Source organism: Nomascus leucogenys, chromosome 17, assembly GCF_006542625.1.
Source record: "Nomascus leucogenys isolate Asia chromosome 17, Asia_NLE_v1, whole genome shotgun sequence".
Classification (NCBI taxonomy): domain Eukaryota; kingdom Metazoa; phylum Chordata; class Mammalia; order Primates; family Hylobatidae; genus Nomascus; species Nomascus leucogenys.
The window spans coordinates 27,948,136-27,975,603 of NC_044397.1; positions in this window are offsets into that span (position 1 = coordinate 27,948,136).

Consider the following 27,468-nt stretch of genomic DNA (forward strand, 5'->3'; position numbering starts at 1 on the left):
ACTTTAAAGCAGTTTTTTCCAATTCTGTGAAGAAAGTCATTGGTAGCTTGATGGGGATGGCATTGAATCTATAAATTACCTTGGGCCGTATGGCCATTTTCACGATATTGATTCTTCCAACCCATGAGCATGGAATGTTCTTCCATTTGTTTGTATCCTCTTTTAGTTCATTGAGCAGTGGTTTGTAGTTCTCCTGGAAGAGGTCCTTCACATCCCTTGTAAGTTGGATTCCTAGGTATTTTATTCTCTTTGAAGCAATTGTGAATGGGAGTTCACTCATGATTTGGCTCTCTGTTTGTCTGTGATTGGTGTACAAGAATGCTTGTGATTTTTGTACATTGATTTTGTATCCTGAGACTTTGCTGAAGTTGCTAATCAGCTTAAGGAGATTTTCGGCTGAGACAATGGGGTTTTCTAGATATACAATCATGTCATCTGCAAACAGGGACAATTTGACTTCCTCTTTTCCTAATTGAATACCCTTTATTTCCTTCTCCTGCCTGACTGCTCTGGCCAGAACTTCCAGCACTATGTTGAATAGGAGTGGTGAGAGAGGGCATCCCTATCTTGTGCCAGTTTTCAGAGGGAATGCTTCCAGTTTTTGCCCATTCAGTATGATATTGGCTGTGGGTTTGTCATAGATAGCTCTTATTATTTTGAGATACGTCCCATCAATACCTAATTTATTGAGAGTTTTTAGCATGAAGGGTTGTTGAATTTTGTCAAAGGCCTTTTCTGCATCTACTGAGATAATCATGTGGTTTTTGTCTTTGGTTCTGTTTATATGCTGGATTACATTTATTGATTTGCATATGTTGAACCAGCTTTGCATCCCAGGGATGAAGCCCACTTGACTATGGTGGATAAGCTTTTTGATGTGCTGCTGGATTCGGTTTGCCAGTATTTTATTGAGGATTTTTGCATCAATGTTCATCAAGGATATTGGTCTAAAATTCTCTTTTTTGGTTGTGTCTCTGCCAGGCTTTGGTATCAGGACGATGCTGGCCTCATAAAATGTGTTAGGGAGGATTCCCTCTTTTTCTATCGATTGGAATAGTTTCAGAAGGAATGGTACCAGTTCCTCCTTGTACCTCTGGTAGAATTCGGCTGTGAATCCATCAGGTCCTGGACTCTTTTTGGTTGGTAAGCTATTGATTATTGCCACAATTTCAGAACCTGTTATTGGTCTATTCAGAGATTCAACTTCTTCCTGGTTTAGTCCTGGGAGGGTGTATTTGTCAAGGAATTTATCCATTTCTTCTAGATTTTCTAGTTTATTTGCATAGAGGTGTTTGTAGTATTCTCTGATGGTAGATTGTATTTCTGTGGGATCGGTGGTGATAGCCCCATTTTCATTTTTTATTGCATCTATTTGATTCTTCTCTCTTTTCTTATTAGTCTTGCTAGCAGTCTATCAATTTTGTTGATCTTTTCAAAAAACCAGCTCCTGGATTCATTAATTTTTTGAAGGGTTTTTCGTGTCTCTATTTCCTTCAGTTCTGCTCTGATTTTAGTTATTTCTAGCCTTCTGCTAGCTTTTGAATGTATTTGCTCTTACTTTTCTAGTTCTTTTAATTGTGATGTTAGGGTGTCAATTTTGGATCTTTCCTGCTTTCTCTTGTGGGCATTTAGTGCTATAAATTTCCCTCTACACACTGCTTTGAACGTGTCCCAGAGATTCTGGTATGTTGTGTCTTCGTTCTCGTTTTTTCTGCCTTCATTTCATTATGTACCCAGTAGTCATTCTGGAGCAGATTGTTCAGTTTCCATGTAGTTGAGCGGTTTTGAGTGAGTTTCTTAATCCTGAGTTCTAGTTGGATTGCACTGTGGTCTGAGAGACAGTTTGTTATAATTTCTGTTCTTTTACATTTGCTGAGGAGAGCTTTACTTCCAACTATGTGGTCAATTTTGGAATAGGTGTGGTGTGGTGCTGAAAAAAATGTATATTCTGTTGATTTGGGGTGGAGAGTTCTGTAGATGTCTATTAGGTCCACTTTGTGCAGAGCTGAGTTCAATTCCTGAATATCCTTGTTAACTTTCTGTCTCGTTGATCTGTCTAATGTTGACAGTGGGGTGTTAAAATCTCCCATTATTATTGTGTGGGAGTTTAAGTCCCTTTGTAGGTCACTCAGGACTTGCTTTATGAATCTGGGTGCTCCTGTGTTGGGTGCATATATATTTAGGAGAGTTAGCTGTTCTTGTTGAATTGATCCCTTTACCATTATGTAATGGCCTTCTTTGTCTCTTTTGATCTTTGTTGGTTTAAAGTCTATTTTATCAGAGACTAGGATTGCAACCATATGACATGTACGATGCAGAGGATAGAAAAGAGACACTCCAACGACTCAGAGTCTCAATAATCAGTTAAGATTTTGAAGGTCAAGCAGTCTGGGTCATGCCAGGAAACCCATTCCAAATTAAGGACACAGTATTTCATCCCATGCCTCCCACCATGAAGAAGAAAACACAATATGTGGTAGGCCGCTTTGAGTTTTGAAGGCAACATATTTTATGCTTGAGAATCCTCCACCCACCCACTAAGCTGCATGAAAGACTGCAAGTTTTATGTGGAATACAGAGCAGGAAGGGAAGCTGAAGCAGATCTCTGCATGACAATAGGCTTTAATCCCCAGATTAAAAGAAACAATGTGGGGATAATGGCAAATGGCAAGTATGTTCAATCTAATGATATACTTAGTGATTTATCTGGGATTGGCATACGCATGGCCAGAGGAGGCAAGTAAGCCAGTAAGCTGTAGCAGGTACCCAGACTCCCATGACATCTGCCTCCAAGTCATCTACTTCAACTCATACCTGTGACTGAATGGAGGATCCCTTATGACAAACCAATAGAAGAAGAAAAAATGCTAAGCTTGGTTAATAAATGTGTTGGTTCAGCACATTGGGTGCAAAGTGAGAAAGAACTGTTCAGGAGTGGCCTTGACTAGCAACAGTGAGAGAAAGTCTTCCCTTTGACCTAGCTCTGGGTGAGACATCTGATCACTTAGTTTGGAAAGACAAGTAAGCTGTGAATGGATTGGGGCATATATGGGCAGTATTTTGAGTGGCCTGGGTGGTTGGCAGAGCTTCTCTCTTAGTCTTCTTGGGTTGCCATAAGAAAATACCACAAACTAGGTGGTTTAAACAAAAGAATTTTCTCACAGTTCTGGAAGGGTCTAAGAACAAGGTGCCAGCAGAGATGATTTCTCCTGAGACCTCTTTCCTGGGCTGGTGGATAACCTCCCTGTTGCTGCTCATCACATGGTTGTGCTTTCGTGCATGCACATCCCTGGTATTTCTGTGTGTCCTAATTTCTTCTTAAAAGGACTCTAGTCGGATTGAAGTAGGGCCCACCCTAATAGCCTTGTTTTACCTCAATCAACTCTTAAAGACCCTATCTTCAAATACAGTCCCATTCGTAGGTACTAAGGGCTGGGACTTCAACATATAAATTTAGGGGAATGCAATTCAGCCTGTAACATCTTCTAAGGCCCTATAAAGAAAGAGATTGAAAGATCAGGGACAAGGAGGTCTGGGGTCTGGGAAACAGTCATGCGGATGGACCTTGCAAATGAGCACCAATTGTAAAGAATTTTATTTTGCATTTGTACATCCAGGAAAGAGCTTTAGAAGGGTTATCAATCATCTAGAAACATTGTTTTAGCCAGCTGATTTTCACCAACCTCTGTCATTGCTGCTCTAGGGTTGGCACATGGATGAATGATTGCAGTAACCATGGTAAGAGATGGAAGCCATATATGGCAAAATAGCATAGACTCTTTTGGCTTAGCTACTGCTGCCACTGAATGCTCAACCTGCTAACAACAGAGATCTATGCATAGTTCCTGATATGGCTACATTTTTCAAGGAAAGCAACCAGCCACTTGGTGACAAGTTGATTACATTGAGAACATTTTACTCTGGAAAGATTAGCCACTTATCTGGGTTCAACACATATTCTAGGTATCAATTTGCATTTCCCGTCATTCAGTACCACTCTGAGGATTTAGAGAGTGTTAACTTTACTAAGATGAAATCTTGCCTAACAACGCATGTAACCAAGGAATCTACTACACAGCAAAGGGGTATGCATATGCCCACAGGATCTAAAATTTTCATCACATATAGCACCATCTAGAAGCCATAGGCGTGGCAGAGCAAAAGAATGGCTTTTTGAAGGCACAACTGAGCTATCACCTTGGAGAAGAAACTGTGACAACTGGCTGCCTTTCTACAGGACCCTGGCCATTGCAGGGTGCATGTCTCCAGTAGGTAGAAAACATGAGCCTTGAAACAAGTGGTGAAAGTGAGTGTGGCCTCGCTTATCATTACTTCCCGTGACCACTTGGGAAATGTGTCCTCTCTGTACTCGCTGCTCTGGGCTCTGTGGGTTTTCAGGGGAAAGCTTCTGCAGGGCACACAGAAAGAGTCTCATTAAACTTCCAGCCATAGCTGTCTCCTAATCACAGAGGGCTCCTGGTGCCAAAAGACCAGCAGGCAAGAAAGGAGGTACCTGCAGTGATAACAAACCTTGATCATCAGAAGGAGATAGCGCTGTTGTTCATGAGGAAACAGATCTATTTTTGTTATCACAGTTTCCTTTAGTAGGTACTATGGTCATTTATTGCTAGTTCTCTGCCCTACTTTGTGATTAAATGGACAAATGAAATAGCTAGAGCCTGAGAGGGGCCTGGGGATCAAGGGCACAGGCCCTTCATAGATGACACTCTGGGACATTCCACCAGATAAGCCACCTGGGCAGAGGAGGTGCTGCCTAAGAAGTGGCAAAGAAATCTAAAATGAGCAGTAATGTTGAGTACCAGTTGTGGCCGTAAGAACATTGACTGTTAGACGCACTCTATTTTGCCCCCTGAACTTCTTTTTCTACTATGGGATCAGATGGAGTGAGATTATCAAAGCAAGTGGATCCCAGCAGCACAGGAGGGACTGTGGTGGATGTCAAGGGGTCCTATCCAGATTTCCTCTCTAAAGTCTGGGGAGCTCATTTTCCTGACAGGTGGGGGTGCTGCCCTCTCAGGGCTCACAGCTTTAATCTCTCCCCGAAACTGAAAGAAAGCTTCCTTGCTCAAGTTTATGCCCCTCATTGGGGGCAGCTTGCATCATTTCAGCACCACTTTGAAGGGCTATCTCATTCCAACGCTCCTTGAGGGTTCAGCTTGAAGCCTTTATGCAACTGCATCACAGTTCAACTGCCCAGTGCTATTGCCCCTGCCTCCTCCCAGGTGCTGCTGCTGAGCACACCCTTCTGTCCACTTTCTGCATGCCTGTTGCCATCAGAGAGCCTGCTTCTGAGGAACCTAAGAAAGGCATACACTCACTTGGAGGGGAGTGGTTAAGATAACAACCTGAAAAACCAAAAAAAAAAAAAATCCGTGGATCAAATTGGGTTTAAGAAGAAGAAGAGGCCTCCAAACCTTATTTCAGTCATGGCTTCTATATAAAATATCATCCAAATTAGGAAGCTTCTTTCCTACCATCACATTTTTTTCAAGGTTTTCTTGGGTCTTGGGGCTTGAGTTACCCCAGGAGTTAAACTTAGACCCAGCCTTCTATGGGTTTGAGTATGCTAACGTCCTTTCTTACTCTGAGAAATAGGGGAAGTGTGTGTGTGTGTGTGTGTGTGTGTGTGTGTGTGTGTATACATGTATATATGAATGTATATATATACATGCATTATATTCTTTTAAGTTGGGGGGTACATGTGCAGTTTTGTTACATAGGTAAACTTGTGTCGTGGGGGTTTGTTGCACAGATTATTTTGTCACCCAGGTGTTAAGTCTAGTACTCATTAGCCATTTTTCCTGATCTTCTACCTCCTCCCACCCTCCAACCTCCCATAGGCCCCAGTGTGTGTTTTTCCCCTCTATGTGCCTATGTGTTCTCATCATTTAGGCCCCACTTATAAGTGAGAACATGTGGCATTTGGTTTTCTGTTCCTGTGTTAGTTGGCTAAGGATAATGGCCTCCAGCTCCATCCATGTTCCTGCAACGGACATGATCTCGTTTATTACATATTTTTTAAATTTAATCTCACCTATGATAATAAGCCCACCCAGTCGTACTTGGTAACAAATCACCATTATATTTATTGGAGTTGAGTATCAGTTGAATTCTGTATATAAAGGATTGTTTCATGAAAAAAGTTCAAAGACAGAATTAAATCACACAGGTTAAAACATCTCCATTGTGTATTCCAGTGGATTTCTCTACCACATCTCATTAATATCCCTGTATTCGCTGTGCCTATGGAGAGTCTCTAAACTTCTATTTGCCCAAGAGTAATTCTGAAAGGTTGAGCATGAAGTAAATATTCCTTTTTGAGGTAGTGAGAGGCACAGTTCAAAGAGGAGGGAGACTCAAAAGAGGATTGTTAGGTTAACGATAGGAAGGTAAGGGGATAAAAGGGAATGGCTTGAAAGATTCTTCCAGGGAGCATGACTTCATGCAACCAAGAGAAAAAGGAGGTTAAATGGTCAAGGTGCAGTGCACAGGTTCCATCTCACCCCACTGTGAGGCCAGGTATTTCTAACATATAATTACTCTTGATTTCTCTTTTCTGAGAGCCACAGCTTGAGGAGGCATGGAAGTGGAAAAGCCATCAATGGTCTGTAACCAGATCACTTGGGACTTAAATAACTACAAGCTGTTTAGATAACTGCTCCTCAGCCCTGCCAATCCAAGTGTTCTTGGGCACTCTGAATTCAACTGCATGTACTGTTCTATGCAATGACCTTTTCCAAGCCTCAAAATCAAGGGCCAAACAGTTCTCAGGGTGTGACCATCCACTCCACCTGCTCCACGTTTCTTCCCCCACTGCCCTCACTGGAAATGCATAAGGAGGAAGGAGACTGGATCCCTGTTCCCTCTAGGGCCTCCATACCACCCCTTGGTGCGGAATGGGAAATGGGGAAGTGTTTGGTTGGTGCTTGTGAGCCATTACACAAAACCTGCACCACTGGGATGTTTCACGAAGTGTTTCCTAGTTAGGGTAGCCGCAGTAACCACAGAACACGATTGATGAACCACAACCAAGCAGTTTTTCACAGACAGACAGCTGCAGGCTCTCTACAAGATTCCATTTCGTCACTTTCTGAGCATGAGCTGCTTCAGCCACTGAGTCAGGCGCTAGATATGTAAAGAAAAAGGAAGCACAGCACCTGCATTCAAAGGGTTGGGTCTGGTGGAGGCAAAGAAGTGCTGGGAAAGGAACAGAAGGGACAGAAGTGAACAGTGTTTAGGGACTGAGGCTCTGGTGAGGCAGAGCTGGCTTGAAATCCCCGTTCCACCACTGACTGGCTGTAGAACCTTTTTAAAGGTCTTTAACTGTTTGGGTCCTCAATTTCTTAATCTGTAAAATGGGGGTGAAAATCCCAGAGTTTTTTTCAAGGAAATAAAAAGGGCAAGGAAAAAGAGCTTAGCACCGTGCTTGGCAGATAGAAAACACCCACTCGATGTCAGCTCTCTCATAATAATTATTCACGATGAGAGTAAACAAGTACCAACCGAGACACCGGCAAAACATTCTAGTCCAATGTGCTGAACTGCACAATGCCAGTCATCTGAGTTAAAACCATGGAATCCTGTCATTACTCAAACTCATTCTCTGTATTCTGATGTCTCGTATTTATATGTTATCATTCCCATCACTTGTCGAGATCCCAGCAAGTGCAAAGAAGCAGAAGATAAGTAAAGCTCTCCCCTCCCCTTGCCCTATATCACTGTGGACAGCAATATGTTGCAGGTGCTTGCAGGTGGGTTCCCAAGAACTCAAGGGAGAGTGACAAGGTGAAGATCCAACACGGGAGGGGACAACAGGGGCCTCACCTTGGCCTGTTTTATTTAATCTAATCTATAAACTGGATTTGTATTATAAGGAAAATAAACAAATATGTTACCTTCTACAATGAGAACATATTTTAATAGTGACCTTCCTTTTATATGGTGTTTTAACTTAAAGTAAAAACAACTTGTTAATAGTTTGGGTTAATATTTGTGGCCGGGTGTGGTGGCTCACGCCTGTAATCCCAGCACTTTGGGAGGCCGAGGCGGGCAGATCACGAGGTCAGGAGATCGAGACCATCCTGGCTAACACGGTGAAACCCCGTCTCTATTAAAATACAAAAATTAGCCGGGCGTGGTGGCGGGCGCCTGTAGTCCCAGTTACTCGGGAGGCTGAGGTGGGAGAATTGTCTGAACCCGGGAGGCAGAGGTTGCAGTGAGCCGAGATCATGCCACTGCACTCCAGCCTGGGCAACAGAGCAACACTTCATCTCAAAAAAGAAAAAAAAAAATTATAATTGTCATAACAAAACCAGTTTTTTTTTCAGGCTTCAGAGCATTTGTTGGCAAATGATTATTTGGTTTAGCAATTGTTTCAGACAGTTCAAGATGTATGCCTTGAAAAAGAGCCATGTGTTCAGACCATAACCTTTAAGGGACGAGAGGAATAATCTGAACCTGTAACAGCACCGACTGCTGTGTTCCTGAGTATAAATACTCCTGTCTTCAGCTGACATTTAGCATTATAAAAGAAGAATGATGTCCTCTATTCCAGCTAGGAAAGAATCATCCATTCAGTTTACAGGAAGATTTTCTAGGTCTTTGTGTCAATCATTTCATAAAATTATTGATTAAAAGAAATAGAAAAGGAGTGAAATGGCATAAATAATAGAAAAACATTGAAAACCTGCATACACTCAGTGTTTTTGAGCTTATGATGCAGATCTCAATTCAAATTTAACCTTCAAGCACAAATGTCAGGGAATGTGCCATCACTTGACTGAACATCCAAGGACAATTTCATTCCATCTACTTAGTACACAATTAGACACCCATTACACAAAATACCAAAATCTAGGATTCAGATACTGATAGATTTATCTTTTTACTTGAATATTAAATTATCTGAATATTAAAAAGAGTACGCCTTGTAAATATGCAGCTTGAAGACTTATCACATAGTGAACATACAAAGTAGATTCCATCAGAAACAGAACATTATCAGCCCCTAGAAGCCTCTTCTGTGTCTCCTCTAAGTAATTCCTTCTCTCTTCAGAGGTAATAATGTCTTATTTCTAATGCCATAGATTATTTTTGTCTCCCTGGGAACTTTATATAAATCAAGTCATACAGTGTATGTGATGGTGTGCTTGGCTTCTATTGTTCACCCAGATAGCTATGAAAATCATCCGTTTTTGTACCAGTATAGCTATGAAAATCATCTGTTTTTGTACATACATAGTTCATTTATTTTCATTGCTGAAAAAGATTCTACTTTATAAACACACAAAAATCTTTAGTCACTCCTTCGTTGGTGGACATTTGAATTGTCTTCAGCTTGGGGATACTACACAAATAATCTTGCTCTGATATTCTTGTACAGGTCTTCAGAGGACACGTGCAAGCATTTCTGTAGAAGATACACCTAAATGGAAAAGTGCGGGTTCGTGGATGAGCACATTCAACATTGTGAGTAGAGAATGACAAATGATCTTCTCAAGTAGGTGTACAAATTACACTCTCTCCAGCAGTTCACAGGCATTCCCATGCTCCACCTCTTCACCAATGCCTGGCAAGGTGAGTTTGTTTCATTTTCTTCATCATTCTGGTGGTCATGTAGTTATAATTCCTGGAGATTTAAATTTGTGTTTCCTTGATGATTAAAGAAGTTGGAGGATTTTTCATATATTTGTTGACCTTTTGAATAAGCTTCTAACAATAGTCAAGTTTCTCGCCCATTTTTCTATTGGGTTATCTACCTTCTTATTGATTTGAAGGAATTCTGAAGAACAGTCCTTTTTTAGATTACATATGCTACAAATGTTCTCTCCCTCTCTTTGACTTACTTTTTCTCTCTCTTAGTGGTATCTTTTGATAAAGAGAGGTTCTTAATTTTAATATATTGACAAAATGTCAGTCCTTCCTTTGATGATTATCATATTTGTATTCTTTTTTTATCCCAACAACACAAACATATTATCCTAAGTAACTTTTTAAAGTCTGCATTGTTTTTACCTTTCTCAGTTAGAGTTTAAATAGAACTAATGTTTGAAACATTAGTTTCAAACTAGTGTTACGAAACAATGGTTAAATTTTATTTTTTCATTTGAATATCCAAATGATATTATTGAAAATACTTTCCTTTCTTCATTGCTCTGCTGAACTATTTTGTCATAAACCAAGTATTCATGCAGTCTTGGGTTAGTTTTCATCCTCTCTATTCTGTTCCTTTCGGTCTTTGTCTATTCTCACACTAATAGTATATTTGTTTAATTATTGTATCTTTATCTGCTTATCTATTTTTAAGTCCTGATTTTTTATTCTCTTCTTCAATATATCTTTGCTGTTCTCAGTTCCTTGTTTTCCATATAAATTTTAGAATCCATTTACTCATTTTCATTAAATAATTCTGCTTAGATTTGTCGGGGGTTCATTAATTTCATAGATTTGGGAGAGAATTCTCAAAATCTGACATAACTTTTCATTGATTGAGGTCATCTTTAATGACCTGTAATAATGTCTAAAATATTTATATAAAGACCATGAAACTATTAGAGGTAATGCAATTATATCTAAGCTATTTTATATGGATTTAACCTTGGCTGTTCAGATCATTTAATTTAGATTTAATCCCAATAAATTATGCAATTATTATAGTATTTTGAAAGTTTTATTTTTGTTTTTGGTGTGTATAAATATAATTGTTTTTTATAGATTGACTTGCATCTGGCAATACATTAACATTATGTATTAATTATACTAATTTATCTATATATTTCTTTGGACTTTCTACATGGACAATCATGCAGAAAATAATATGTAAACTATTATCTGTAAAATAATATCTACTACCTAATTTAATGGAAACTAAAGTTGCTTATGCCTGAAACCTTGGAGACATTCTTGACTCCTTTCTTTTACTTATATCCCACATTCCCGTTATTTTAAAAACCCTACCGATTCTACCTTGAATATAGGTCCAGAATTATCCTACTTTTCATCACTTTCACTGAGGCACCATCATCTCTTACTGGAATTGTTACAATAGCCCTCTAACTGGTCTTTCCCCTTCCATGTGTGACTTCTCTTCAACCAACAAATTACAGAGCCTCCACAGTGATCTGCTAGAAAAAAAAGGAAAAAAAAATCTCACTTGCAAAAAGTGAGATTGTGTTACTCTTCTGCCCAAAATTTGCCATTCTTTCCGTCTCACTCAGTAAAAGCAAAAGTTGTTAGAGCAGTCCAGGACACCTGACTTGATCTGTGTCTTTATTACTTCTCCTACCTCAGCTTTTCTCTCCTCTGCTCATTGCCCAGCCTTCCTGACTTGGCTGCTATTTTTTAGACAAGCAAGAAACCCTCCTGCCACAGGACATTTGCACTTGTTATTTTCCCTGCCGGGAATATTTTCTCATTTTCTCCAAATATTTTCTCAGAGAGGCTTTCCCTGACCTGTTTAAGGTGTAAGCTGTCCTTGGACCATCAGCTCTTTCTATCCTCCTATTTTTGCTTAAAAAATATTTTTCACAGCAATATAACTCACTAGCATATTTTATAGTTTATTAGTTGTCTCTCTCCACTAGAATGAAATATCCCTAGACTGTGATTTTTGTCTCTTTTTTTCTCTGCTGTATCTTCAGTGTCTTATGCAGTGCTGTGAACATATCTGGTACTCTCTAAATACTTATGTAATGAATTAATAAGACATGTACTTTTAAAAATGCAAAAGAATACAAGTATTAGTTCCAGCTGGATTTACCAGGGAAGGCTTCTGAAAGTAGGTGGGATTTGAACTTGGTAATTAATTGAAAAATATTTATTAAGCATTAAATATATACCAGAGACTATGACAATCAATGACAATAATGGAAAAAAAATAATAAGGTCTAGTTTCTAATTTCTAGCAAACAAGCTTGCCTTCCTCTCCAACACATGTAGTCACTAAGCCTCTTCCTTTACGTTAAAGAGATTTAGAAGAACAATTTTGGAAAGTCATATGGCTTTCTTCATTTACCATCGGAAGCTTAATGCCATTAACATTGAACTTATTTTGTATTTTTCCTGTATCTTTCTTCACTCTTCAAATTACACTGTTAAAGAATACATTTTAAAAAAATTTACTGTTGAGTTTTTAAAAGAACTCTAAATATTATGCATTAAGTCAACTGCAAAACATGGCTTCTTGGCCTTTTGGCTAAGATCAAGTGAATTCAACTGCAAACAAATAAATTACAGAACAGCAATAAACATCAGATTTCAATGGACTTGTGTGGAACCAGTCTTCTAATTATGGAAAGAAAGGTAAATAATCCTACCTAACATTTGCTATTCTATACACAAACTTACTCATGGGGCAAAGAGGTTAGGAGTTATAACAATATAATTTTTTTCCTTATTCTTTCTATTTCAATAGAAAAGATGTATAGCATAACAGAATCTGCAATTTAAAAGTCACAATAATATTTAATGGTTGTTCAAACAATGTGGATATTAAGAGTTGATCAGATTAGAGATTCATCTCATGATGTTGGAGAAAGATTTTATAGACCTTAGCAAAACTTAAGTTATCTACTCTTTGTATTATCAACTAACCATTCTTAGATCAATATTTTGACTTTTTCAGTCTTGATAATATCTTAAAAAAATACATTAGCATTTTTGCTTCTTTTGAGATTGTAACTTGTTGAATTCGTTGTACTTTATAATTTACAAGAAACTTTTCATGCATTAGCTCTGCTAATCTATAAATTACTCCGTGAGTTTTGCATGAGTGTCCTCATTCTACAGAAGGGAAAAATGAGTCTTACGGGAGTTAACTGAGTTTTTGGAGGGCAACAGCAAGAAATGTAAAAGCTGTGAGTTGAAATTAGGCCTGCTGGCAGTAAGACTGCATGGTTCTTTTTATTCTGCCCCATGGTACAGTCAAAATCCATGGAAGGTTTTAAGTTAAATACTATGATGCAAGAAATTATCTCAAGTTCTTGAGACTAGAGTTTTTGCATTGGTAAAAATGACATTTTGGTGACAAAAAAAAACACAGTTGTTAAATATATGAACAAAGGAAGCATTACTATTCTTCACCATACCTTCATGTCTCACTTTTCTTCTTGTAATTTTGTTACCTTTGAGGATTGGTATAATTACATATTTTTTAAAGTAATGTCAGTTTTTGAATTTTACAAATCTATTATTTTATTATCACGTAAAATTAGGGCGTCACGAAACCTTATAAAGTAGCTTAAGTGTGTTTAAGATATTTTCTTTATTATTATCTTGTTTTTCCAATTGAATAGACTGCTAGTTATCATAACAATAAATAAATGATATCAATTGCTATACAGGGAGTTTTTCTTGGTGAGAGTTAATCATTTATCTTTTTTTTTTTTTTTTTTTTTTTTTGAGACAGAGTTTCGCTCTTGTTACCTAGGGGCTGAAGTACAAAGGTGTGGTCTCAGCTCACTGCAACTTCCACCTCCTGGGTTCAAGAGAGTCTCTTGCCTCAGCCTCCTGAATAGCTGGGATTACAGCCATGCACCACCATGCCCAGCTAATTTTGTATTTTTAGTATAGATGGGGTTTAACCATGTTAGCCAGGTTGGTCTTAAACTCCTGACCTCAGGTGATCCATCTGCTTTGGCCTCCCAAAGTGCTGGGATTACAGGCATGAGCCACTGCACCTGACCCATTTATCTTTTGCATAAGTGGAAGCCCAGGAAATTATGTTGGCTGAAATCACTATGCTTTCATAAAAGCCTACAGAGAACTTAAGGAACTGCTGAAAGGTAACTTGAACCCCATATTTAGGGATGAAGAAGCTTAGGTAACATATTTGTTTTTAGGATAAGGGAATTAAGCCACATACAGGGCAAATCATAACCAACATCTACATATATACCTTTGACTTAATTTTCTCTATATATTATATGAAAGTAAATTTTTTTCAGTTCAATTTATCAGGGAAATTTCCAAATTTGCCAAATTTTGGAAATTATTGCCACTGGCAACACTATTGTTTTAAGGACTCATTAACTGGTATTTCAAAAGACTAGGTGTATGTATCCTGTGATTAAAATCACTGAATTTCTTCTTTATGTTTGTAGACCACTGCCAAAAACAATAATGACTAAATTTAATAAGCAACATGTCAGACTTGCAGTAATTGTTAGAACAAGTTGAGACCCCAAAAAATATGACTTGTCATAGAACAGATTATAGCATATTGTACTGCCTTTTATCCATTTAAGAAATCAAAATTATAAAGAGATCAATAGTTCTTTTTATATCATGTGTCTTTCTATTCCTTTATCCAATATAGATGTGATGAGAATTACTATATCTGTATTACTGTATCTATATTCTTTAGAGACAAGGTTAAATTGACGAGTCATAGAAAAAAAAATCACAGCTTTCTTAAGGGGCCTTAAAATTCACTTATCTCATTTATCAATCTGATAATAGATACATCTCTCCCACAACCTTTTTTCTTTGCTTTTTTTTTTTTTTTTTTTTTTTTTGAGACAGGGTCTCACTCTGTCACCCAGGCTGGAGTGCTGTCGTGCAAACACAGCTCACTGTAGCCTTGACCTCCCAAGACTGAAGTGATCCTCTCACCTCAGCCTCCCGAGTAGCTGGGACTACAGATGTGTGCGACCATGCCCAGCTAATTTTTGTAATTTTTATAGAGACAGAGTCTCATCATGTTGCCCAGGCTGGTCTTGAGCTCAAGCCATCTGCCCTCCTTGGCCTCCCAAAGTGCTGGGATTACAGGCATGAACCACCACGCCTGGCTCCCACATCCTTCTAATGATTCGGTCAATGTTTTAACACCTCCAATGATGGAGAATCCACAAGCTTGTGAGTAGAGGCACCTAACTGTCACGGGTCCACTGAGGATGGAAGGGAAGAGAGTTCCAGAACAAATGACAAGCATGTGGAAAGGAGGCAAGACTTCCAAGTGAGAGGCAGCATGGAGAGCAGTTCAAGAATATAAACAATGCAAGTGTGAGTGGAACACAGCATGGGAGAGAGTGGGTTCAGCTGAGCTTGCAGAGGTGAACGAGGCCTGGCTATGCATAGACTTGACAGAAAGTCATGACAATAATATTGGCTTTCTCTTAAGAGCAATGTGAAGCCTTAAAGGAGGTGAAATCATGCTGTGGCATGACCATCTTTGCATTCATTTAAAACTGACCTTTTAAGTCATGCTGCAGGACAGATTAGAGTGAGGTGAGACGATTTAAGGGATCTCATCAGGAACAAATTGTGGAAGTCCAAGAGAAAGGATGGTAACTTGCACTGCAGTAATGGTGTGGAGATGGGGAGAAAATGATGGGCTTGAGAGGAAAAAAGGGAATATCGCCCTCCTCCCTGAGCACATTCCAGGCATGTGTATCATGGTCCTCCTGAATACAGCCACTGGCTGGTGTGTAATGCCCATGCAAGTCCAGCATAATTTTTCATGGTTATTAGCTGTACACAGGATTTTTTGGTTCGGGTTCACACCCCATGTTCCATGCTGTGCTCAGCTGATTTCATAAGAGGTCAGGGAAGAACAGCTTGTGGTGCGTCACAACATGTGCACGTTGCCTCCTCCTGGAGCTGGCACATGATAGGCAGTGGGAGGAATGCTGAGTGCCAGCAGGCCACAGGTGCAGAATGAAAGACTCACCCACTCCCTCTGGGCCCTGGGTTTAAAAGCTTTAAACACCTGCCAAATCCGTAGACTTAACCAGCCCAGCCTAGCTCAGCAGCCCTTCCTCCCACCTGCCGGAAGAACTATTACAATCAATAAATAAACAGACTCAATCAATCAAAACTTCCCATAAACAGTCCCATGAAATGCACCATGTCCTTAGAAAGAATGCATTAACCTTTTTAAATTCAGTACCAATAGCTCAACAAAAAGCCCAGTGTGATTGTCCTCTGAATAAATGATAATAAGGAGGGATGGCAGGCATTGTTGCATATTAGAGGAACACCAGAGTCTTTAGGCAAGAGAAGCAACAGTATGATAACAAATGTTTTGGACATTATGTTTACTACTTGGTGTAATTTACTTATTGGTCTAAATTTGACTAGCAAACTGCAACCTGCAAGCTAAATGCAGTCTATCACTTTTTTTGTTAAGTTTTATTGGAACACAGCCATGCTCATTTGTTTATATGTTGCCTATGGCTGCTTTCCTTTCGTGCTACAACAGCAGGGTTGAGTGGATGCAGCAGAGACTGTATGACCCACAAAGCTTCAAATATTTACTGCCTGTCTCTTAAAAGAAAAGGTGGCTGGGTGCTATGGCTCATGCACTTCGGAAGGCTGAGCAGGGAGGGTCACTAGAGCCCGGGAGATTGAGGCTGCAGTGAGCCGTGATCATGTCACTGCACTCCAGCCTGGGCAACAGAGCAAGACCCTGCCTCAAAAAAAGAAAAAAGGGAAAAATGTACCAACTCTGGTCTATCACTGAACAGAACTTGGTTTAAGAGAGTAGTAGACTTCTTTTAGCAACTTTTACACCAAGTTCTTGATGTTCACCCATATAGTTGCTACTCATATAGAAACCTTTGAATCCAAATTCTATTTGACTCTAATAAGGGATGAAAATAAAATTGTTGAGAATAGATGGAAATGAAATTGTTGTTTCTTTATGAAGTAAAAAATCAGGCCAAACATTGCTTTTAGAGCAGCTATTTTTGTGTGTTTGAACAGCATAAGCTTTCATTTTTTAAAAAAGTTATTAAATTAAGCCTCTGAAATAATAATGATCTGAGGAGAAAATTGCTTTTGAAGAACTCAAAAAAAGCTTTTCTAAAACCAACATTTGATAAAGAAAAGCTCTCAAATGTTCAAGCTCCATCCAACTGCCCTGAGTTCCCCCAAATTCACAACCCTCTAATAGAAAATATGTTAGGCTCATAGTAGAATGTGCTATGTCAAGTGACTTTATATTATAAGATCTGTCTACTTTAACATGAAAAACTCAGCTGCAATCAGCCTACTGCCTTAGGCACACTGTAAATCCATTCCTACACAACTGTCCTTCTGCAAAAACAGTCATACTGCTTAGGTTCCTTACTCAGAAACTGACACCTCAACTGCTTGGTTCTTTGATCAGTGAACACCTTGAACCAAGTTAAATCAAATAAATGTCTTCAGCGTTGGAGCACAGTAAATTGTGAATTTGATTTGTTTTCTAACATGATCTATCTGAATCGTTTGAGAGAAGAGCTTGAGACAGTAGAATCTAGGGCTGCCAGGTGCCTTAGAGTGTTATGATTTAACAATGGCCACACAGCTAGTATTTAACAGAGCTCATGAGAGAATCCAGAATTCCTATTTTTGACTAAAACATTGGCAGACATTAAAAGGCCTAACAAGACAAAAATGGGGCATAGCAGGGCACAACTCTCACCCACTGTTGGTAGAAGTGTGAACTGGCACATCACTTTTAACAATCTGGAATTATCTTGTAGGTTAAATATGTGCATAGACCATGACTCAAAATTTACTCCTAGATATATTCTAAAGAAACTTGCACAGGAATGCTTGGAGTCATAATCTACATTGTAACAGGGGAAAAAAATGACACAAATATTTATCAACAGGAACAGGTGGATAAATAGTGATACATTCACGGAATAGAATACACTTTAGCAGAGACATTGAAAGAACCGTAATCTGTAAGAATCCCAAAAACAAAATGTCAAATTACAAAAAGCAAATCCCACAGGAATACACATATATTAACATTATGTGATATTATGTGCGTCGGCTAATTTTATGTGCCAACTTAGCTAAGCTATGATAGCCAGTTTTGGGTCATACATCAGACGAGATATTGCTATGAAGGTACGTTTTAGATGTGATTAGTATTTAAATCCATACATTCCAAGCAATGTAGAGTGCCCTCCAGAATACAGGTGGACCTCATCCAATCAATTGAGGGTCTTAAGGGAAAAGGCAGATCACCTGAGAAAGGAGGACTCCTGCCTCCAGACTGACTTTGGACTCAACATTAACTCTTCCTTGGGTTTTCAGGGGGTGGCCTGCTCTGCAGTTTTCACATTTCCCAGGCCTCACACTGTGTGCCAATTCCTTAAAATAAATCATATCTCTACCTACCCACCTACATGGCTTTATCCGATGCTTAAATGCAATATTGACCACAGTGAGGATTCCCATCTGATAGGCCTTGTGATTAAAAAAGAAAAAAAAAACCATGGTTTTTGGGTTAAGACAAAGTGGGATTGAACTTCCATTGCAGCTACACCCAAAATCTGTATGTTTTGAAATTAATGACTCTGTGTATCTTTTATTTTTCCTTTACAAAATAGATTATAACAGAGTTTTGTTTGAGGACTAGATGATATAATGAATGAATGTGGCCAAAATACTAAAAAATATGAATTTACTTTTTCTGTTAGGTGCTCTGAGATCTTATTTGGCAGATGATAAACAACATAATAGGCTAAAAGTCCCAAAGGCTTGCTTTAACTTAAAGCCAGTATTCCTATGGAACACAATTCTCACTATATCCTTCAAGAATGAGGTACTATTTTTCATCCATCAAATTAACAAAATTGAGAAAGACTGAAAACCTCCAGTGCAGGCAATGCTAAAAGGAAGAGGGCACCCTCAACCTTTGCTGGTGGAAGTGTGGATTCCTACAAACTTCTGGGAAAATAATAGGACTCTATCCACACGCAAAACCAAAAGCAGCATTATGTAAGGATATACATGAAAGGATGCGTGTTATAGTAATATTTGCAGTAGCAAACAACTGAAAATAACCTCAATTTATTTTCAATTGTCAATTCGTAGTACAATGTTTTATTTATTTATTTACTTATTTATTATTATACTTTAGATTTTAGGGTACATGTGCACAATGTGCAGGTTTGTTACATATGTATCCATGTGCCATGTTGTTTTGCTGCACCCATTAACTCGTCATTTAGCATTAGGTATATCTCCTAATACTGTCCCTCCCCCCTCCCCCCACCCCACAACAGTCCCCGGAGTGTGATGTTCCCCTTCCTGTGTCCATGAGTTCTCATTGTTCAATTCCCACCTATGAGTGAGAACATGCGGTGTTTGGTTTTTTGTCCTTGCGATAGTTTACTGAGAATGATGGTTTCCAGTTTCATCCATGTCCCTACAAAGGACATGAATTCATCATTTTTTATGGCTGCAAAGTATTCCATGGTGTATATGTGCCACATTTTCTTAATCCAGTCTATTGTTGTTGGACATTTGGGTTGGTTCCAACTCTTTGCTATTGTGAATAGTGCCGCAATAAACATACGTGTCCATGTGTCTTTATAGCAGCATGATTTATAGTCCTTTGGGTATATACCCAGTAATGGGATGGCTGGGTCAAATGGTATTTCTAGTTCTAGATCCCTGAGGAATCGCCACACTGACTTCCACAATGGTTGAACTAGTTTACAATCCCACCAACAGTGTAAAAGTGTTCCCATTTCTCCACATCCTCTCCAGCACCTGTTGTTTCCTGACTGTTTAATGATGGCCATTCTAACTGGTGTGAGATGGTATCTCACTGTGGTTTTGATTTGCATTTCTCTGATGGCCAGTGATGATGAGCATTTTTTCATGTGTTTTTTGGCTGCATAAATGTCTTCTTTTGAGAAGTACCTGTTCATGTCCTTCGACCACTTTTTGATGGGGTTGTTTTTTTCTTGTAAATTTGTTTGAGTTCATTGTAGATTCTGGATATTAGCCCTTTGTCAGATGAGTAGGTTGCAAAAATTTTCTCCCATTCTGTAGGTTGCCTGTTCACTCTGATGGTAGTTTCTTTTGCTGTGCAGAAGCTCTTTAGTTTAATTAGATTCCATTTGTCAATTTTGGCTTTTGTTGCCATTGCTTTTGATGTTTCAGACATGAAGTCCTTGCCCACGCCTATGTCCTGAATGGTATTGCCTAGGCTTTCTTCTAGGGTTTTTATGGTTTTAAGTCTAACATTTAAGTCTTTAATCCATCTTGAATTATTTTTTGAATAAGGTGTAAGGAAGGGATCCAGTTTCAGCTTTCTACATATGGCTAGCCAGTTTTCCCAGCACCATTTATTAAATAGGGAATCCTTTCCCCATTGCTTGTTTTTGTCAGGTTTGTCAAAGATCAGATAGTTGTAGATATGTGGCATTATTTCTGAGGGCTCTGTTCTGTTCCATTGATCAATGTCTCTGTTGTGGTACCAGTACCATGCTGTTTTGGTTACTGTAGCCTTGTAGTATAGTTTGAAGTCAGGTAGCGTGATGCCTCCAGCTTTGTTCTTTTGGCTTAGGATTGACTTGGCGATGCAGGCTCTTTTTTGGTTCCATATGAACTTTAAAGTAGTTTTTTCCAATTCTGTGAAGAAAGTCATTGGTAGCTTGATGGGGATGGCATTGAATCTATAAATTACCTTGTCAGTATGGCCATTTTCACAATATTGATTCTTCTAACCCATGAGCATGGAATGTTCTTCCATTTGTTTGTATCCTCTTTTAGTTCATTGAGCAGTGGTTTGTAGTTCTCCTTGAAAAGGCCCTTCACATCCCTTGTAAGTTGGATTCCTAGGTATTTTATTCTCTTTGAAGCAATTGTGAATGGGAGTTCACTCATGATTTGGCTCTCTGTTTGTCCGTGATTGATGTACAAGAATGCTTGTGATTTTTGTATATTGATTTTGTATCCTGAGACTTTGCTGAAGTTGCTAATCAGCTTAAGGAGATTTTGGGCTGAGACAATGGGGTTTTCTAGATATACAATCATGTCATCTGCAAACAGGGACAATTTGACTTCCTCTTTTCCTAATTGAATACCCTTTATTTCCTTCTCCTGCCTGATTGCCCTGGCCAGAACTTCCAGCACTATGTTGAATAGGAGTGGTGAGAGAGGGCATCCCTATCTTGTGCCAGTTTCCAAAGGGAATGCTTCCAGTTTTTGCCCATTCAGTATGATATTGGCTGTGGGCTTGTCATAGATAGCTCTTATTATTTTGAGATATGTCCCATCAATACCTAATTTATTGAGAGCTTTTAGCATGAAGTGTTGTTGAATTTTGTCAAAGGCCTTTTCTGCATCTATTGAGATAATCATGTGGTTTTTGTCTTTGGTTCTGTTTATATGCTGGATTACATTTATTGATTTGCATATGTTGAGCCAGACTTGCATCCCAGGGATGAAGCCCACTTGATCATGGTGGATAAGCTTTTTGATGTGCTGCTGGATTCGGTTTGCCAGTATTTTATTGAGGATTTTTGCATCAATGTTCATCAAGGATATTGGTCTGAAATTCTCTTTTTTGGTTGTGTCTCTGCCAGGCTTTGGTATCAGGATGATGCTGGCCTCATAAAATGTGTTAGGGAGGATTCCCTCTTTTTCTATTGATTGGAATAGTTTCAGAAGGAATGGTACCAGTTCCTCCTTGTACCTCTGGTAGAATTCGCTGTGAATCCATCAGGTCCTGGACTCTTTTTGGTTGGCAAGCTATTGATTATTGCCACAATTTCAGAGCCTGTTATTGGTCCATTCAGAGATTCAACTTCTTCCTGGTTTAGTGTTGGGAGGGTGTATGTGTTGAGGAATTTATCCGTTTCTTCTAGATTTTCTAGTTTATTTGCATAGAGGTGTTTGTAGTATTCTCTGATGGTAGACTGTATTTCTGTGGGATTGGTGGTGATATCCCCTTTATCATTTTTTATTGCATCTATTTTATTCTTCTCTCTTTTCTTCTTTATTAGTCTTGCTAGCGGTCTATCAATTTTGTTGATCTTTTCAAAAAACCAGCTCCTGGATTCATTACTTTTTGAAGGGTTTTTTGTGTCTCTATTTCCTTCAGTTCTGCTCTGATTTTAGTTATTTCTAGCCTTCTGCTAGCTTTTGAATGTGTTTGCTCTTGCTTTTCTAGTTCTTTTAATTGTGATGTTAGGGTGTCCATTTTGGATCTTTCCTGCTTTCTCTTGTGGGCATTTAGTGCTATAAATTTCCCTCTACACACTGCTTTGAATGTGTCCCAGAGATTCTGGTATGTTGTGTCTTCGTTCTCGTTGGTTTCAAAGAACATCTTTATTTCTGCCTTCATTTCATTATGTACCCAATAGTCATTCAGGAGCAGGTTGTTCAGTTTCCATGTAGTTGAGCGGTTTTGAGTGAGTTTCTTAATCCTGAGTTCTAGTTTGATTGCACTGTGGTCTGAGAGACAGTTCGTTATAATTTCTGTTCTTTTACACTTGCTGAGGAGAGCTTTACTTCCAACTATGTGGTCAATTTTGGAATAGGTGTGGTGTGGTGCTGAAAAAAATGTATATTCTGTTGATCTGGGGTGGAGAGTTCTGTAGATGTCTATTAGGTCCACTTTGTGAAGGGCTGAGTTCAATTCCTGGATATCCTTTTTAACTTTCTGTCTCGTTGATCTGTCTAATGTTGACAGTGGGGTGTTAAAATCTCCCATTATTATTGTGTGGGAGTTTAAGTCCCTTTGTAGGTCACTCAGGACTTGCTTTATGAATCTGGGTGCTCCTGTGTTGGGTGCATATATATTTAGGATAGTTAGCTCTTTTTGTTGAATTGATCCCTTTACCATTATGTAATGGCCTTCTTTGTTTCTTTTGATCTTTGTTGGTTTAAAGTCTATTTTATCAGAGACTAGGATTGCAACCCCTGCCTTTTTTTGTTTTCCATTTGCTTGATAAATCTTCCTCCATCCCTTTATTTTGAGTCTATGTGTGTCTCTGCACATGAGATGGGTTTCCTGAATACAGCACACTGATGGTCTTGACTCCTTATCCAGTTTGCCAGTCTGTGTCTTTTAATTGGAGCATTTAACCCATTTACATTTAAAGTTAATATTGTATGTGTGAATTTGATCCTGTCATTATGATGTTAGTTGGTTATTTTTCTTGTTAGTTGATGCAGTTTCTTCCTAGTTTCCATGGTCTTTACAATTTGGCATGTTTTTGCAGGGGCTGGTACTGGTTGTTCCTTTCCATGTTTAGTGCTTCCTTCAGGAGCTCTTTTAGGGCAGGCCTGGTGGTGACAAAATCACTCAGCATTTGCTTGTCTGTAAAGTACTTTATTTCTCCTTCACTTATGAAGCTTAGTTTGGCTGGATATGAAATTCTGGGTTGAAAATTCTTTTCTTTAAGAATGTTGAATATTGGCCCCCACTCTCTTCTGGCTTGTGGAGTTTCTGCCAAGAGATCAGCTGTTAGTCTGATGGGCTTCCCTTTGTGGGTAACCCGACCTTTCTCTCTGGCTGCCCTTAACATTTTTTCCTTCATTTCAACTTTGGTGAATCTGACAATTGGAGTTGCTCTTCTCGAGGAGTATCTTTGTAGCGTTCTCTGTATTTCCTGAAGCTGAATGTCGGCCTGCCTTGCTAGATTGGGGAAGTTCTCCTGGATAATATCTTGCAGAGTGTTTTCCAACTTGGTTCCATTCTCCACATCCTTTTCAGGTACACCAATCAGACGTAGGTTTGGTCTTTTCACATAGTCCCAAATTTCTTGGAGGCTTTGTTCATTTCTTTTTATTCTTTTTTCTCTAAACTTCCCTTCTCACTTCATTTCATTCATTTCATCTTCCATCACTGATACCCTTTCTTCCACTTGATTGCATCGGCTACTGAGGCTTCTGCAATCTTCACGTAGTTCTCAAAACTTGGCTTTCAGCTCCATCAGCTCCTTTAAGCCCTTCTCTCCATTGGTTATTCTAGTTATCCATTCGTCTAATTTTTTTTCAAAGTTTTTAACTTCTTTGCTATTGTTTTGAATTTTCTTCCCTAGCTTGGAGTAGTTTGATCATCTGAAGCCTTCTTCTCTCAGCTTGTCAAAGTCATTCTCCGTCCAGCTTTGTTCCGTTGCTGGTGAGGAACTGCGTTCCTTTGGAGGAAGAGAGGTGCTCTGCTTTTTAGAATTTCCTGTTTTTCTGCTCTGTTTTTTCCCCATCTATGTGGTTTTATCTACTTTTGGTCTTTGATGATGGTGATGTACAGATGGTTTTTTGGTGTGGATGTCCTTTCTGTTTGTTAGTTTTCCTTCTACCAGACAGGACCCTCAGCTGCAGGTCTGTTGGAGTTTGCTAGAGGTCCACTCCAGACCCTGTTTGGCTGGGTGTCAGCAGCGGTGGCTGCAGAACAGCGGATTTTCGTGAGACTACAAATTCAGCTGTCTGATAGTTCCTCTGGAAGTTTTGTCTCAGAGGAGTACCCGGCCGAGTGAGGTGTCAGTCTGTCCCTACGGGGGGGTGCCTCCAAGTTAGGCTGCTCGGGGTTCAGGGACCCACTTTAGGAGGCAGTCTTCTGTTCTCAGATCTCCAGCTGCGTGCTGGGAGAACCACTACTCTCTTCAAAGCTGTCAGTCAGACAGGGGCATTTAAGTCTGCAGAGGTTCCTGCTGAATTTTTGTTTGTCTGTGCCCTGCCCCCAGAGGTGGAGCCTACAGAGGCAGGCAGGCCTCCTTGAGCTGTGGTGGGCTCCACCCAGTTCGAGCTTCCTGGCTGCTTTGTTTACCTAAGCAAGCCTGGGCAATGGCGGGCGCCCCTCCCCCAGCCTCGCTGCCACCTTGCAGTTTGATCTCAGACTGCTGTGCTAGCAATCAGCAAGACTCCGTGGGCATAGGGCCCTCCGAGCCTGGTGCCGGGCACAATCTCCTGGTGTGCCGTTTTCCAGGCCCATTGGAAAAGCACAGTATTAGGGTGGGACTGACCCGATTTTCCAGGTGCCGTCTGTTACCCCTTTCTTTGACTAGGAAAGGGAACTCCCTGACCCCTTGCGCTTCCTGAGTGAGGCAATGCCTCACCCTGCTTCGGCTTGCGCACAGTGTGCTTCGCCGACTGTCCTGCACCCACTGTTTGGCACTCCCTAGTGAGATGAACCCAGTACCTCAAACGGAAATGCAGAAATCACCCGTCTTCTGTGTCGCTCAGGCTGGGAGCTGTAGACGGGAGCTGTTCCTTTTCGGCCATCTTGCCTCCAGAATGTTTTAAATGAGAGTGCATATATGTAGTATGAAACACTCTGATCTACTGATGAGTATAATTATACTATATCTATTTGTTGGACTGGATGGTCATGCCATATTTTTTAGTGCTAAAAGCAAATTGCAGAGTAACCTGTTTAGCTGGATATTATTTTTGTTTTTGCACACATGCACACAGAGAAAAAACATACATTTGCATATAATTGAATAAACCTGAAATATATAAAAATAAAGATACAAATTGTAACATTAGTTAGCTGAAGGTAGAACAAGGGGACTTAAGAATATTAACTTTTCATTTATTTATTTTTATTGTTTAAATTTAAAAATTAATCATTCATTACTGTGGTGAAGTAAAACAAATCCAGTTAACAAGATTTCACTGGGTATCTAAGACCTTTAACTGTATAGTTAATCACTAATTATGTACACAGGCTTTGAGTACAATACTTCAATAATTGGCCTTAAATATGTAGTTGGTATCAAGACTCTTAAGTGGGTCTACCAACCTTCGTTCTTCACCTGAGCCCAAAGGTAAATTTTTTGTTTTAAATTTCTCCAAAACTTCTTTTTCTTTTATCTATCAATAGCACAATAAAGAGCTGACAAGAAAAAGAAAAATCTGTTTATATTTTTGCCTACTGTTCTTTTGAGTACCTATTTTTGGCTTTGTTCCTCTTGATATTCACCAAGAAAATATACACATGCTTTTTAAAAAATTAAGCAAAATACAGAATACTATGTTTCAATTCCAAGATGTTTACAGTTTTTGCTTGTTTCTGTTCATTTTTAAGGGAGTATGTCAAACTTCCATCTCTCTTATCTATGCCTAACTTGAGTTGTGTGTCACTTTATTTTGACAACGTACTGTAATTATCCTTGAAGAAAATATTCCTACAATGTACAAGATTAGCCTAAATGCTATTAAATAACAATATTTAATGGTTACACACAAGTAACTACTACTACGGAGCAATCCTCTCTATGACAAATACTTGGAGTTAATTTCAAAAAGTAGAAATGAATTCATATCGATTCATTCACACTGTCTCACTAGTTTGCATTTTAGATTTGAAATCAGCATTTAGCAAAATAAGATGTACACCCAACCATTTGTGATACTCACATACTTTTATGGCTCTTTGTTTTTGAATCCTATGACTTAGACAAAAAACTGAGATATGTGGCTGTTTCTTGTAATTTTATATATCGTTGTATCTTGAGAAGAATACCCCATTGTCATGATTTCTGTGATTATTGGCAAATGTCCCTCTTTTTAGTCTCCTTCCGCATACCAGGTGCAGATCTCATTTGTGACTCCACCTCTATGACCTAGTCTCAGAGCCACTTGTGGCTACTTATTTAAAGCAACAGCAATTTCACGTGTCATTCATGTTTCTCTTCAGACCTGGAATTCGGCCATTGTGAGTTGTCAAAGAGGCCGAACTACAAACTGCTACGGTCTGAGTGCAGAACAGAAGTTATTCTCATAAAGATGAGTTCCATTCACCACGATCTTCTGGGCCCCACAACATAGAGAAGCAGTGCTTCAGACAATTACAGCTCAGTCTGACCTTCCACTTTCTTAAGTTAATAGTTCAAATTTCTCTATGTTTATTAAATCGCAAATCTGCTAGTTTCCCTTCTTCCTCCCAAGAAGGAACTTTGTTTCCAATCTAGAGACAATAGAAGCCATCTGTATTAGTTTGCTGGGCTATCATTACAAAGTATCACAGACTGGCTGGCTTAGACAGTAGGAATTTATTTTCTCACAGTTGTGGAGGCTAGAAGTTTGAGATCAAGGTGTTCACATGTTTAGTTTCTTCTGAGACCTTTCTCCTTTTGTTGCAGATGGCTGCCTTCTCCCTGTGTCGTCTTCTGGTGTTCCTGTGTGTGTGTCCATGTCCTAATCTTCTCTGATTACAAGGATATCAGTTAGCATTAGGGCCCAACCATATGACTTCATTTTACCTTAATTACTTTTTAAAATACCCTATCTCCAAATACAGTGACATTTTGTGATACTGAGAGTAAAGACTTCAGCATACACATTTCGGGGTGGGGGAGGTTCTGTATTAGTCTGTTTTCACACTGCTATAAAGATATACCTGGGACTGGGTCATTTATAAAGAAAACAGGCTTATTTGACTAACAGCTCCACATGGCTGGAGAGGCCTCAGGAAACTTAATCATGGCAGAAGGGGAAGCAGGTTCATCTTACATTGGGGCAGGCAAGACACGGTGTGAACATGTGAAGGAAGAACTGTCAAACCCTTATAAAACCATCAGATCTCCTGAGAACTCACTCTCAGGAGAACAGCATGGGGAAACTGCCCCCATGACCTATCACCTCCCACTGGCTTCCTCCCTCGACATGTGGGGATTATGGGGATTACAATTCAAGATGAGATTTGGGTGGGGACACAGCCAAACTATATCAGGGTCATAATTCATTCCATAACTCACTTTCCAC